The 14,822-nt window shown below is 39.7% G+C and overlaps 1 long non-coding RNA gene across 2 annotated transcripts in view; it reads right to left on the reverse strand.

The window, feature by feature from the left end:
• Positions 1–3,814: 3,814 nt before the first annotated feature.
• Positions 3,815–14,822, reverse strand: part of LOC121395052 — a 28,842-nt gene continuing 17,834 nt past the window's right edge. For both annotated transcript variants that reach the window (XR_005962215.1, XR_005962214.1), the window contains one exon: positions 3,815–3,876. This is a non-coding gene — a long non-coding RNA (uncharacterized LOC121395052). The remainder of the gene's footprint in view (positions 3,877–14,822) is intronic.

A 14,822-nucleotide genomic window follows, 5' to 3' on the forward strand; every position in this document is an offset into this window, starting at 1 on the left:
CACCTTGCTCCAAAATGATCCTAGAGCAAAGTAAAAGGGCCGTGGGGCAACCTGTGTGCAAAGCAAATGCCTAAGGCACACACGTCGCCCCCGCCAACGCCACCTCTCTCCGCCCCAGTATGTTCACTACCTGCAATACTGTCTACTGCACCCAATTCCACACCGCATCAATTTCAGATGACCACCGCAACAACATAAAGCACTATATAAACCTCAATAAAACACCCGATGCATGTAAATTCATTCTTAGCGACTATAACTCTATAACGTTCTTAAGCAATATTCTGAAAAACGACATGAAAACATAGCAAGGCAAATAAGAATCTAGTAATTGCAAAACACATAAAACAGCAATTTCTAAAACAATAAAGGAAACACAATAATGAAAATCTAGAAATTTTTTGGCCTTCTGAAAAACTGTGCGACTGTAGCCTAGTGCAACACTATTGCAAGACACAAGTGAACAAAATTGTCAGCGGGTCCCTTCACCTTGCTCCAAAATGATCCTAGAGCAAAGTAAAGGGCCGTGGGGCAACCTGTGTGCAAAGCAAATGCCTAAACAAGCCAACGCCACCTCTCTCCGCCCCAGTATGTTCACTACCTGCAATATGTCTACTGCACCCATTCCACACCGCATCAATTTCAGATGACCACCGCAACAACATAAAGCACTATAAACCTCATAAAACAATGCATGTAAATTCATTCTTGATATAATCTATAACTTCTTAAGCAATATTCTGAAAAACAACATGATAGCAAGGCAAATAAGAATCTAGTAATTGCAACACATAAACAGCAATTTCTAAAACAATAAAGGAAACACAATAATGAAAAGCTAGAAAATTTTTGGCCTTCTGAAAAACTGTGCGAATGTAGACCTAGTGCAAGTAAAGAGAGAGATACATTAAGACAAAATGCAAATTTGTCTATACAATATATTATTGCAATACTCAGTATAGCAGTAGAAAAGGCCCAAATGCACAATTTAAAATTATCTGAAAACTGTACTGTGAATACTGTACTCAACCAAATCAAATAAATATACCAAACCTCCCCCCCCCCAAGAGATTCCAAATAAACAAAAAAGTAATCTTCATTTTCCAGGCACTCAGGTGATTCAGACAAATCCTGCAAAAAAAAAAGATTGGTTACCTGGGCCTGTTAGGACCAAAATGTAACCCCTGTGCTACTTGCCATAACAGTATTTCGGGCAGGAATGAGTGCAGATTGGAGCCAACAGGTATGAAGCACAGTAGGGTACCCTGATATTTGGAAGGACACTTTTAGCAAAAACAAAGATTTGCCCAGCATGCTTAAAATGTATTAGTAGTGGGTGTGTCTTACATCTATTCAGTCAGATTTTTCAGTGCAGTTATTTTCAGATTGTTCACCAGAAATAAAAACTCTTTCAATGTTGTTCATGTTTTATTTTTTGACACCAATTAAGTAAAAAAGAAAACAGGAGATAGGTGGTACACTAATCTATTAGTATAATAGAAGAATACCATTTAATGGTGCAATAATCCGTACAGTATATGAGAAGCCATGATGAAGCAGCCAAGAGAAAACCGGCAAACAGTCTGAGTGATATATGGAGGCTGAGTATAGAGTGAGTGTATATGCCTGGAAAGGACTGTGGGGACAATGGATTTAATGCCCATAGTCTGAATAAATTGTACAAGCAAGTAACCAAATACTCTTGTGGCTCATGGCTTATGGGACACATTGAGACACTAATGCAGTAAGCACTGTAGGTGAAATATTGCTAGTTTACCTGCATTATAAGCATACATGGTTAGAACAGACTTTGGAAGCAACTGGAACCTGAATTTTCATTTACCCACATGGAGCTTTCAAGCTACAGTGGAGATGTTTGGTGCACTCTAACATAATATTAGAGCTTCATATGACGTGAGAGTGCAACCTGCACGTGGTAGTCATTTTGTGGAAGGCACATTTGAGACACAGTATATTGTACTTGCTGGTTCTAGATTTGGAGAATGTTTGAAATTTAAACCTCCCCACTCACAAGTCATTTATTGTATAATACACCAAGTTATAAGCATATATGGAGATATGTTATTACTTGACTTGATAAGAGGTATGATTTGTATCGGTGATATATTCATCTGGATTGTTTTGGAGATTAAGTGCTATATTCATGCAAGTGGAATAACTGACACTTTGGAAATCACACTCATTGGGCCAATATGAGCACCAGCCTGAAGTAATGAATAACTATCTGCATTTGGTCTGAGGAGGGAGGGACATTTGCTATAATCATTGTACTGTATGCTTTAAAAGTTTTTTGGTCTGCCAATTTTTCTAGTCTGACTTTTAAAGGGAAAATACCATAGTGGCAAACAACATAGATTTTTTTGGGGGTTTATTAAGGTCAGATGAAAAATTGGGAAATTGTATTAATAAATGGGGGGGGGAGTCCCTGCAAATTTGGTTTTCAGAAAAAAGGGGGAGTTTGATAAATAACCCCACAAGTGTGTTACTATTGTGACCTCATGAGTGGGACACCTCTCAGAAGTCAGTTGTAAGTGTTGGATGGAATTTGTATATTAAATTGGTGGGAGATGCTTGTACAGATTATCTGCACAATTATATGACATTTTCTCTTTTTTTCCAATAGATTAGCCGTGCCTTCTATCTCCTTTTCTCTTTTTTGTTTAATTCTGCATTAGAGCATCCTCTCTGGACTGAGGAGACTGAAATTGCTACACTCTCTTTATTTTTGATAGTTTTTCAAAAATGTAAGTGTAAATGTTCCAATTTCTGGAGCTACAGTCTGGCAGCTCAGTATTCCATGTACAGATTCTGAACTGTTCCAATATCTCCATTAGTTGATACATTTCTCAGCAGTATTTTTGGAAATATTAGCAACTATTGTATCAATTCTAACAGCTGCCTTTAACAAAAGTCAAGGATTCAGCTCTGCAGGGCCTAAACATAAGAAATGTATCTAGTTTAGATGTATAAGTTTAGAACAGATACAGAAGCGGCGACCCCCCCTCCCCAAACTGTTTCAGAAAGACACAAGAAGCTGATGAAAGAGGCTTTAACTTTCAATATTAAAAAAAATTAACTGTATGTAATTGAATAAGGTATTTTTTCTGGTAAAAATTCTGAAAACAACTGAACTGAAAAAGTATTGAAAAGTAGAACAACCCCTTTAACTACATAAACTGCCAAAGTCACATATAGAAATAGAATAAATGATACAATTAATGATGCTACAGAACTGGCAGACTTTATAGAATACTTGATGTCTCACTATGCCACTCATTGGCATCATTCTTTGTATTTGATAGCTTGATAGAGGGCCAAGGAAGCGCCGAAACTTAACTGCAAAGCCAAGAAAATAATGTAATAAAGGCACTTTTAATTTTAAGATATTGAGTAGTGCTGCTCCTTATTTAATGCTACATATACCAGTGAAAGTGGCTACTGGGGGAAACCTGCACTACGACTGAATTTGGAAGCTCATTATGCTGACTACTTGCTGCTGAAGCATCCTCTGTACTAACATCAGTATTGACTAGATTAATAATACCGCTAGAGGAAAATTTAATACAACAAATAAATATTACACAAGCATGTTTGAAAATAATTATTTTATTTATGGACAAAAAATAAGGCATTCTTAATTACAGATAACATTTGTAGTTTCCTTTCATGTGTTTGTTGCATATGTTGCGTAACACTGAAACGTTTTGCCGAAACTTTGCTGTGGGTGTCAGCTCCTCCTAGTTATCGAACTGTCAGATTATGTAGGAGGTCCATAGGCTCGTCCTTTCCAAGAGGCAGCCATGAATCAGGAGAAGTCTGGAGATTCACAGAAGTCTGGAGATTCACACCCAGGGCCTGTTTGTGAGCAGAGAAAAGTTGGAGAACAGATTTAACATTTAAATGCATGACTTGCTATTAATTTTACCCAAGGAATGTTTTACACTAACAAATATACATAACGATTTCTATTCCCCTTCCCTCTCTAATGTTCAGTCTGCTTGTGTACTTCACTATGGAACATTTGTATGAGAGGTCCAGTGTACTTACAAATTATACATGCATTCATTCATATATCAACTACAAGTATATATTTTTCAGGTAATATATATATGTAAAGGGAAAGTTGTGCTCACCACTAATTTTTAAAAACCATTAGGCGGGGGTGCAATGAGGCTATGACCACAAAATACAAATAGACAAATACAAGAGTCCTCTGCACTCAACCCATTATCAATATATTTAAGACAGAGACATTTTGTGCATACTGCTTCTGAAAAATGCCTTACCCTTTAAACAAAACAGGGATTGTTTGTCCATATATTGCAATATATTTAAGCTGGCCAATTACGTCAAAGTCATCCCATATCTGGCCAGTCCTATGCTCAATTTTCATCTGATTCATTATGAATTCTATTGCTTTATACAGTTTACAGAGGGACTAAGTTTTACCTGCAACTTACTCGCTGCTTTCAAAGTAAAACTCCCAAACTTGGCTGCCCTTTTATAAGACACCAGTGGGATCACCTGACTATAGCTGAGAAGGGTGGGAGCTATAACATGGAGCTGGTCACTGCTCCTGTATAACAAACAAGGGAAAGTTGTGCTCACCACTAATTTTTAAAACCATTAGGTGGGGGTGCAATGATGCTGTGACCACAAAATACATATAGAAAAATACAAGAGTCCTCTGCACTCAACCCCATTATCAATATATTTAAGAGAGAGACATTTTGTGCATACTGCTACTGAAAAATGCCTTACCCTTTAAACAAAAAAGGGATTGTTTGTCCATATATTGCAATATATTCAAGCTGACCAACTACGTCAAAGTCATCCCATATCTGGCCAGTCCTATGCTCGATTATCATCTGATTCATTAAGAATTATATTGCTACATTATACATTTTACAAGGGACTAAGTTTTACCTGCAACTTACTAGCTGCTTTCAAAGTAAAACTCCCAAACTTGGCTGCCCAGTGGAGGAACTACCGGGGGAGCAGCGGGGAGCGAGCGGACCAGGGCCTGCACCCCCTCTAGTTACGTTACTGCCTAGCGCAACACTATTGCAAGCCACATATGAACAAAATTGTCAGCGGGTCCTTTCACTTTGCTCCAGAACCATCTTAGAGTAAATGAAAGGGCCGTGGGGCACCCTGTATGCACAGCAAATGCACACCGCATCAATTTCAGATGACCACCGCAACAACATAAAGCACTATATAAACCTAAATAAAACACCCTATGCATGTAAATTTATTCTTAGCGACTATAACTCTATAAAAAGTTCGTAAGCAATATTCTGAAAAATGACATGAAAACATAGCAAGGCAAATAAGAATCTAGTAATTGCAAACACATAAAACAGCAATTTCTAAAACAATAAAGAAAACACAATAATGAAAATCTAGAAACTTTTTGGCCTTCTGAAAAATTGTGCGACTGTAGACCTAGTGCAACACTATTGCAAGACACAAGTGAACAAAATTGTCAGCGGGTCCCTTCACCTTGCTCCAAAATGAACCTAGAGCAAAGTAAAAGGGCCTTGGGGCAACCTGTGTGCAAAGCAAATGCCTAAGGCACACACGTCGCCCCCGCCAACGCCACCTCTCTCTGCCCCAGTATGTTCACTACCTGCAATACTGTCTACTACACCCAATTCCACACCGCATCAATTTCAGATGACCACCGCAACAACATAAAGCACCATATAAACCTCAATAAAAAACCCGATGCATGTAAATTCATTCTTAGCGACTATAACTCTATAACGTTCTTAAGCAATATTCTGAAAAACGACATGAAAACATAGCAAGGCAAATAAGAATCTAGTAATTGCAAACACATAAAACAGCAATTTCTAAAACAATAAAGGAAACACAATAATGAAAATCTAGAGAATTTTTGGCCTTCTGAAAAACTGTGCGACTGTAGACATAGTGCAACACTATTGCAAGACACAAGTGAACAAAATTGTCAGCGGGTCCCTTCACCTTGCTCCAAAATGATCCTAGAGCAAAGTAAAAGGGCCGTGGGGCAACCTGTGTGCAAAGCAAATGCCTAAGGCACACACGTCGCCCCGCCAACGCCACCTCTCTCCGCCCCAGTATGTTCACTACCTGCAATACTGTCTACTGCACCCAATTCCACACCGCATCAATTTCAGATGACCACTGCAACAACATAAAGCACTATAAACCTCAATAAAACACCCAATGCATGTAAATTCATTCTTAGCGACTATAACTCTATAACGTTCTTAAGCAATATTCTGAAAAACGACATGAAAACATAGCAAGGCAAATAAGAATCTAGTAATTGCAAACACATAAAACAGCAATTTCTAAAACAATAAAGGAAACACAATAATGAAAAGCTAGAAAATTTTTGGCCTTCTGAAAAACTGTGCGAATGTAGACCTAGTGCAACACTATTGCAAGACACAAGTGAACAAAATTGTCAGCGGGTCCCTTCACCTTGCTCCAAAATGATCCTAGAGTAAAGTAAAAGGGCCTTGGGGCAACCTGTGTGCATAGCAAATGCCTATGGCACACACGTCGCCCCTGCCAACGCCACCTCTCTCTGCCCCAGTATGTTCACTACCTGCAATACTGTCTACTGCACCCAATTCCACACCGCATCAATTTCAGATGACCACCGCAACAACATAAAGCACTATATAAACCTCAATAAAACACCCGATGCATGTAAATTCATTCTTAGCGACTATAACTCTATAACGTTCTTAAGCAATATTCTGAAAAACGACATGAAAACATAGCAAGGGAAATAAGAATCTAGTAATTGCAAACACATAAAACAACAATTTCTAAAACAATAAAGGAAACACAATAATGAAAATCTAGAGAATTTTTGGCCTTCTGAAAAACTGTGCGACTGTAGACATAGTGCAACACTATTGCAAGACACAAGTGAACAAAATTGTCAGCGGGTCCCTTCACCTTGCTCCAAAATGATCCTAGAGCAAAGTAAAAGGGCCGTGGGGCAACCTGTGTGCAAAGCAAATGCCTAAGGCACACACGTCGCCCCCCGCCAACGCCACCTCTCTCTGCCCCAGTATGTTCACTACCTGCAATACTGTCTACTGCACCCAATTCCACACCGCATCAATTTCAGATGACCACTGCAACAACATAAAGCACTATATAAACCTCAATAAAACACCCAATGCATGTAAATTCATTCTTAGCGACTATAACTCTATAACGTTCTTAAGCAATATTCTGAAAAACGACATGAAAACATAGCAAGGGAAATAAGAATCTAGTAATTGCAAACACATAAAACAGCAATTTCTAAAACAATAAAGGAAACACAATAATGAAAAGCTAGAAAATTTTTGGCCTTCTGAAAAACTGTGCGAATGTAGACCTAGTGCAACACTATTGCAAGACACAAGTGAACAAAATTGTCAGCGGGTCCCTTCACCTTGCTCCAAAATGATCCTAGAGCAAAGTAAAAGGGCCTTGGGGCAACCTGTGTGCAAAGCAAATGCTTAAGGCACACACGTCGCCCCCGCCAACGCCACCTCTCTCCGCCCCAGTATGTTCACTACCTGCAATACTGTCTACTACACCCAATTCCACACCGCATCAATTTCAGATGACCACCGCAACAACATAAAGCACCATATAAACCTCAATAAAACACGCGATGCATGTAAATTCATTCTGAGCGACTATAACTCTATAACGTTCTTAAGCAATATTCTGAAAAACGACATGAAAACATAGCAAGGCAAATAAGAATCTAGTAGTTGCAAACCCATAAAACAGCAATTTCTAAAACAATAAAGGAAACACAATAATGAAAAGCTAGAAAAATTTTGGCCTTCTGAAAAACTGTGCGAATGTAGACCTAGTGCAACACTATTGCAAGACACAAGTGAACAAAATTGTCAGCGGGTCCCTTCACCTTGCTCCAAAATGATCCTAGAGTAAAGTAAAAGGGCCGTGGGGCAACCTGTGTGCAAAGCAAATGCCTAAGGCACACACGTCGCCCCGCCAACGCCACCTCTCTCCGCCCCACTATGTTCACTACCTGCAATACTGTCTACTGCACCCAATTCCACACCGCATCAATTTCAGATGACCACTGCAACAACATAAAGCACTATAAACCTCAATAAAACACCCAATGCATGTAAATTCATTCTTAGCGACTATAACTCTATAACGTTCTTAAGCAATATTCTGAAAAACGACATGAAAACATAGCAAGGCAAATAAGAATCTAGTAATTGCAAACACATAAAACAGCAATTTCTAAAACAATAAAGGAAACACAATAATGAAAAGCTAGAAAATTTTTGGCCTTCTGAAAAACTGTGCGAATGTAGACCTATTGCAACACTATTGCAGGACACAAGTGAACAAAATTGTCAGCGGGTCCCTTCACCTTGCTCCAAAATGATCCTAGAGTAAAGTAAAAGGGCCTTGGGGCAACCTGTGTGCATAGCAAATGCCTATGGCACACACGTCGCCCCCGCCAACGCCACCTCTCTCTGCCCCAGTATGTTCACTACCTGCAATACTGTCTACTGCACCCAATTCCACACCGCATCAATTTCAGATGACCACTGCAACAACATAAGCACTATAAACCTCAATAAAACACCCAATGCATGTAAATTCATTCTTAGCGACTATAACTCTATAACGTTCTTAAGCAATATTCTGAAAAACGACATGAAAACATAGCAAGGCAAATAAGAATCTAGTAATTGCAAACACATAAAACAGCAATTTCTAAAACAATAAAGGAAACACAATAATGAAAAGCTAGAAAATTTTTGGCCTTCTGAAAAACTGTGCGAATGTAGACCTAGTGCAACACTATTGCAAGACACAAGTGAACAAAATTGTCAGCGGGTCCCTTCACCTTGCTCCAAAATGATCCTAGAGTAAAGCAAAAGGGCCGTGGGGCAACCTGTATGCAAAGCAAATGCCTAAGGCACACACGTCGCCCCCGCCAACGCCACCTCTCTCCGCCCCAGTATGTTCACTACCTGCAATACTGTCTACTGCACCCAATTCCACACCGCATCAATTTCAGATGACCACTGCAACAACATAAAGCACTATAAACCTCAATAAAACACCCAATGCATGTAAATTCATTCTTAGCGACTATAACTCTATAACGTTCTTAAGCAATATTCTGAAAAACGACATGAAAACATAGCAAGGCAAATAAGAATCTAGTAATTGCAAACACATAAAACAGCAATTTCTAAAACAATAAAGGAAACACAATAATGAAAAGCTAGAAAATTTTTGGCCTTCTGAAAAACTGTGCGAATGTAGACCTAGTGCAACACTATTGCAAGACACAAGTGAACAAAATTGTCAGCGGGTCCCTTCACCTTGCTCCAAAATGATCCTAGAGCAAAGTAAAAGGGCCTTGGGGCAACCTGTGTGCAAAGCAAATGCCTAAGGCACACACGTCGCCCCCGCCAACGCCACCTCTCTCCGCCCCAGTATGTTCACTACCTGCAATACTGTCTACTACACCCAATTCCACACCGCATCAATTTCAGATGACCACCGCAACAACATAAAGCACTATAAACCTCCATAAAACACCCAATGCATGTAAATTCATTCTTAGCGACTATAACTCCATAACGTTCTTAAGCAATATTATGAAAAACAACATGAAAACATAGCAAGGCAAATAAGAATCTAGTAATTGCAAACACATAAAACAGCAATTTCTAAAACAATAAAGGAAACACAATAATGAAAATCTAGAAACTTTTTGGCCTTCTGAAAAATTGTGCGACTGTAGACCTAGTGCAACACTATTGCAAGACACAAGTGAACAAAATTGTCAGCGGGTCCCTTCACCTTGCTCCAAAATGATCCTAGAGCAAAGTAAAAGGGCCTTGGGGCAACCTGTGTGCAAAGCAAATGCTTAAGGCACACACGTCGCCCCCGCCAACGCCACCTCTCTCCGCCCCAGTATGTTCACTACCTGCAATACTGTCTACTACACCCAATTCCACACCGCATCAATTTCAGATGACCACCGCAACAACATAAAGCACCATATAAACCTCAATAAAACACGCGATGCATGTAAATTCATTCTTAGCGACTATAACTCTATAACGTTCTTAAGCAATATTCTGAAAAACAACATGAAAACATAGCAAGGCAAATAAGAATCTAGTAATTGCAAACACATAAAACAGCAATTTCTAAAACAATAAAGGAAACACAATAACGAAAAGCTAGAAAATTTTTGGCCTTCTGAAAAACTGTGCGACTGTAGACCTAGTGCAACACTATTGCAAGACACAAGTGAACAAAATTGTCAGCGGGTCCCTTCACCTTGCTCCAAAATGATCCTAGAGCAAAGTAAAAGGGCCGTGGGGGCAACCTGTGTGCAAAGCAAATGCCTAAGGCACACACGTCGCCCCCGCCAACGCCACCTCTCTCCGCCCAGTATGTTCACTACCTGCAATACTGTCTACTGCACCACATTCCACACCGCATCAATTTCAGATGACCACCGCAACAACATAAAGCACTATATAAACCTCAATAAAACACCCGATGCATGTAAATTCATTCTTAGCGACTATAACTCTATAACGTTCTTAAGCAATATTCTGAAAAACGACATGAAAACATAGCAAGGGAAATAAGAATCTAGTAATTGCAAACACATAAAACAGCAATTTCTAAAACAATAAAGGAAACACAATAATGAAAATCTAGAGAATTTTTGGCCTTCTGAAAAACTGTGCGACTGTAGACATAGTGCAACACTATTGCAAGACACAAGTGAACAAAATTGTCAGCGGGTCCCTTCACCTTGCTCCAAAATGATCCTAGAGCAAAGTAAAAGGGCCGTGGGGCAACCTGTGTGCAAAGCAAATGCCTAAGGCACACACGTCGCCCCCGCCAACGCCACCTCTCTCCGCCCCAGTATGTTCACTACCTGCAATACTGTCTACTGCACCCAATTCCACACCGCATCAATTTCAGATGACCACTGCAACAACATAAAGCACTATAAACCTCAATAAAACACCCAATGCATGTAAATTCATTCTTAGCGACTATAACTCTATAACGTTCTTAAGCAATATTCTGAAAAACGACATGAAAACATAGCAAGGCAAATAAGAATCTAGTAATTGCAAACACATAAAACAGCAATTTCTAAAACAATAAAGGAAACACAATAATGAAAAGCTAGAAAATTTTTGGCCTTCTGAAAAACTGTGCGAATGTAGACCTAGTGCAACACTATTGCAAGACACAAGTGAACAAAAATGTCAGCGGGTCCCTTCACCTTGCTCCAAAATGATCCTAGAGTAAAGTAAAAGGGCCTTGGGGCAACCTGTGTGCATAGCAAATGCCTATGGCACACACGTCGCCCCTGCCAACGCCACCTCTCTCTGCCCCAGTATGTTCACTACCTGCAATACTGTCTACTGCACCCAATTCCACACCGCATCAATTTCAGATGACCACCACAACAACATAAAGCACTATAAACCTCAATAAAACACCCAATGCATGTAAATTCATTCTTAGCGACTATAACTCTATAACGTTCTTAAGCAACATTCTGAAAAACAACATGAAAAAATAGCAAGGCAAATAAGAATCTAGTAATTGCAAACACATAAAACAGCAATTTCTAAAACAATACAGGAAACACAATAATGAAAATCTAGAAAAGATTCCGCCTTCTGAAAACTTGGTGCGACTGTAGAACTAGCGCAACACTATTGCAAGACACAAGTGAACAAAATTGTCAGCGGGTCCCTTCACCTTGCTCCAAAATGATCCTAGAGTAAAGTAAAAGGGCCGTGGGGCAACCTGTGTGCAAAGCAAATGCCTAAGGCACACACGTCGCCCCCGCCAACGCCACCTCTCTCCGCCCCAGTATGTTCACTGCCTGCAATACTGTCTACTGCACCCAATTCCACACCGCATCAATTTCAGATGACCACCGCAACAACATAAAGCACTATAAACCTCAATAAAACACCCAATGCATGTAAATTCATTCTTAGCGACTATAACTCTATAACGTTCTTAAGCAATATTATGAAAAACGACATGAAAACATAGCAAGGCAAATAAGAATCTAGTAATTGCAAACACATAAAACAGCAATTTCTAAATTAATAAAGGAAACACAATAATGAAAAGCTAGAAAATTTTTGGCCTTCTGAAAAACTGTGCGAATGTAGACCTAGTGCAACACTATTGCAAGACACAAGTGAACAAAATTGTCAGCGGGTCCCTTCACCTTGCTCCAAAATGATCCTAGAGTAAAGTAAAAGGGCCTTGGGGCAACCTGTGTGCATAGCAAATGCCTATGGCACACACGTCGCCCCCGCCAACGCCACCTCTCTCCGCCCCAGTATGTTCACTACCTGCAATACTGTCTACTGCACCACATTCCACACCGCATCAATTTCAGATGACCACCGCAACAACATAAAGCACTATATAAACCTCAATAAAAAACCCGATGCATGTAAATTCATTCTTAGCGACTATAACTCTATAACGTTCTTAAGCAATATTCTGAAAAACGACATGAAAACATAGCAAGGGAAATAAGAATCTAGTAATTGCAAACACATAAAACAGCAATTTCTAAAACAATAAAGGAAACACAATAATGAAAATCTAGAGAATTTTTGGCCTTCTGAAAAACTGTGCGACTGTAGACATAGTGCAACACTATTGCAAGACACAAGTGAACAAAATTGTCAGCGGGTCCCATCACCTTGCTCCAAAATGATCCTAGAGCAAAGTAAAAGGGCCGTGGGGCAACCTGTGTGCAAAGCAAATGCCTAAGGCACACACGTCGCCCCCGCCAACGCCACCTCTCTCCGCCCCAGTATGTTCACTACCTGCAATACTGTCTACTGCACCCAATTCCACACCGCATCAATTTCAGATGACCACTGCAACAATATAAAGCACTATAAACCTCAATAAAACACCCAATGCATGTAAATTCATTCTTAGCGACTATAACTCTATAACGTTCTTAAGCAATATTCTGAAAAACGACATATAAACATAGCAAGGCAAATAAGAATCTAGTAATTGCAAACACATAAAACAGCAATTTCTAAAACAATAAAGGAAACACAATAATGAAAAGCTAGAAAATTTTTGGCCTTCTGAAAAACTGTGCGAATGTAGACCTAGTGCAACACTATTGCAAGACACAAGTGAACAAAATTGTCAGCGGGTCCCTTCACCTTGCTCCAAAATGATCCTAGAGTAAAGCAAAAGGGCCGTGGGGCAACCTGTATGCAAAGCAAATGCCTAAGGCACACACGTCGCCCCCGCCAACGCCACTCTCTCCGCCCCAGTATGTTCACTACCTGCAATACTGTCTACTGCACCCAATTCCACACCGCATCAATTTCAGATGACCACTGCAACAACATAAAGCACTATAAACCTCAATAAAACACCCCAATGCATGTAAATTCATTCTTAGCGACTATAACTCTATAACGTTCTTAAGCAATATTCTGAAAAACGACATGAAAACATAGCAAGGCAAATAAGAATCTAGTAATTGCAAACACATAAAACAGCAATTTCTAAAACAATAAAGGAAACACAATAATGAAAAGCTAGAAAATTTTTGGCCTTCTGAAAAACTGTGCGAATGTAGACCTAGTGCAACACTATTGCAAGACACAAGTGAACAAAATTGTCAGCGGGTCCCTTCACCTTGCTCCAAAATGATCCTAGAGTAAAGTAAAAGGGCCTTGGGGCAACCTGTGTGCAAAGCAATGCCTAAGGCACACACGTCGCCCCCGCCAACGCCACCTCTCTCCGCCCCAGTATGTTCACTACCTGCAATACTGTCTACTGCACCCAATTCCACACCCGCATCAATTTCAGATGACCACCGCAACAACATAAAGCACTATATAAACCTCAATAAAACACCCGATGCATGTAAATTCATTCTTAGCGACTATAACTCTATAACGTTCTTAAGCAATATTCTGAAAAAACGACATGAAAACATAGCAAGGCAAATAAGAATCTAGTAATTGCAAACACATAAAACAGCAATTTCTAAACAATAAAGGAAACACAATAATGAAAAGCTAGAAAATTTTGGCCTTCTGAAAACTGTGCGAATGTAGACCTAGTGCAAACACTATTGCAAGACACAAGTGAACAAATTGTCAGCGGGTCCCTTCACCTTGCTCCAAAATGATCCTAGAGTAAAGTAAAAGGGCCTTGGGGCAACCTGTGTGCATAGCAAATGCCTATGGCACACACGTCGCCCCCGCCAACGCCACCTCTCTCTGCCCCAGTATGTTCCACTACCTGCAATACTGTCTACTGCACCCCAATTCCACACCGCATCAATTTCAGATGACCACCGCAACAACATAAAGCACTATAAACCTCAATAAAACACCCGATGCATGTAAATTCATTCTTAGCGACTATAACTCTATAACGTTCTTAAGCAATATTCTAAAAACGACATGAAAACATAGCAAGGCAAATAAGAATCTAGTAATTGCAAACACATAAAACAGCAATTTCTAAAACAATAAAGGAAACACAATAATGAAAATCTAGAAACTTTTTGGCCTTCTGAAAAACTGTGCGATGTAGACCTAGTGCAACACTATTGCAAGACACAAGGTGAACAAAATTGTCAGCGGGTCCCTTCACCTTGCTCAAAATGATCCTAGAGTAAAGTAAAAGGGCCTTGGGGCAACCTGTGTGCAATAGCAAATGCCTATGGCACACACGTCGCC

Source organism: Xenopus laevis, chromosome 6S, assembly GCF_017654675.1.
Source record: "Xenopus laevis strain J_2021 chromosome 6S, Xenopus_laevis_v10.1, whole genome shotgun sequence".
Taxonomy (NCBI): Eukaryota; Metazoa; Chordata; class Amphibia; order Anura; family Pipidae; genus Xenopus; species Xenopus laevis.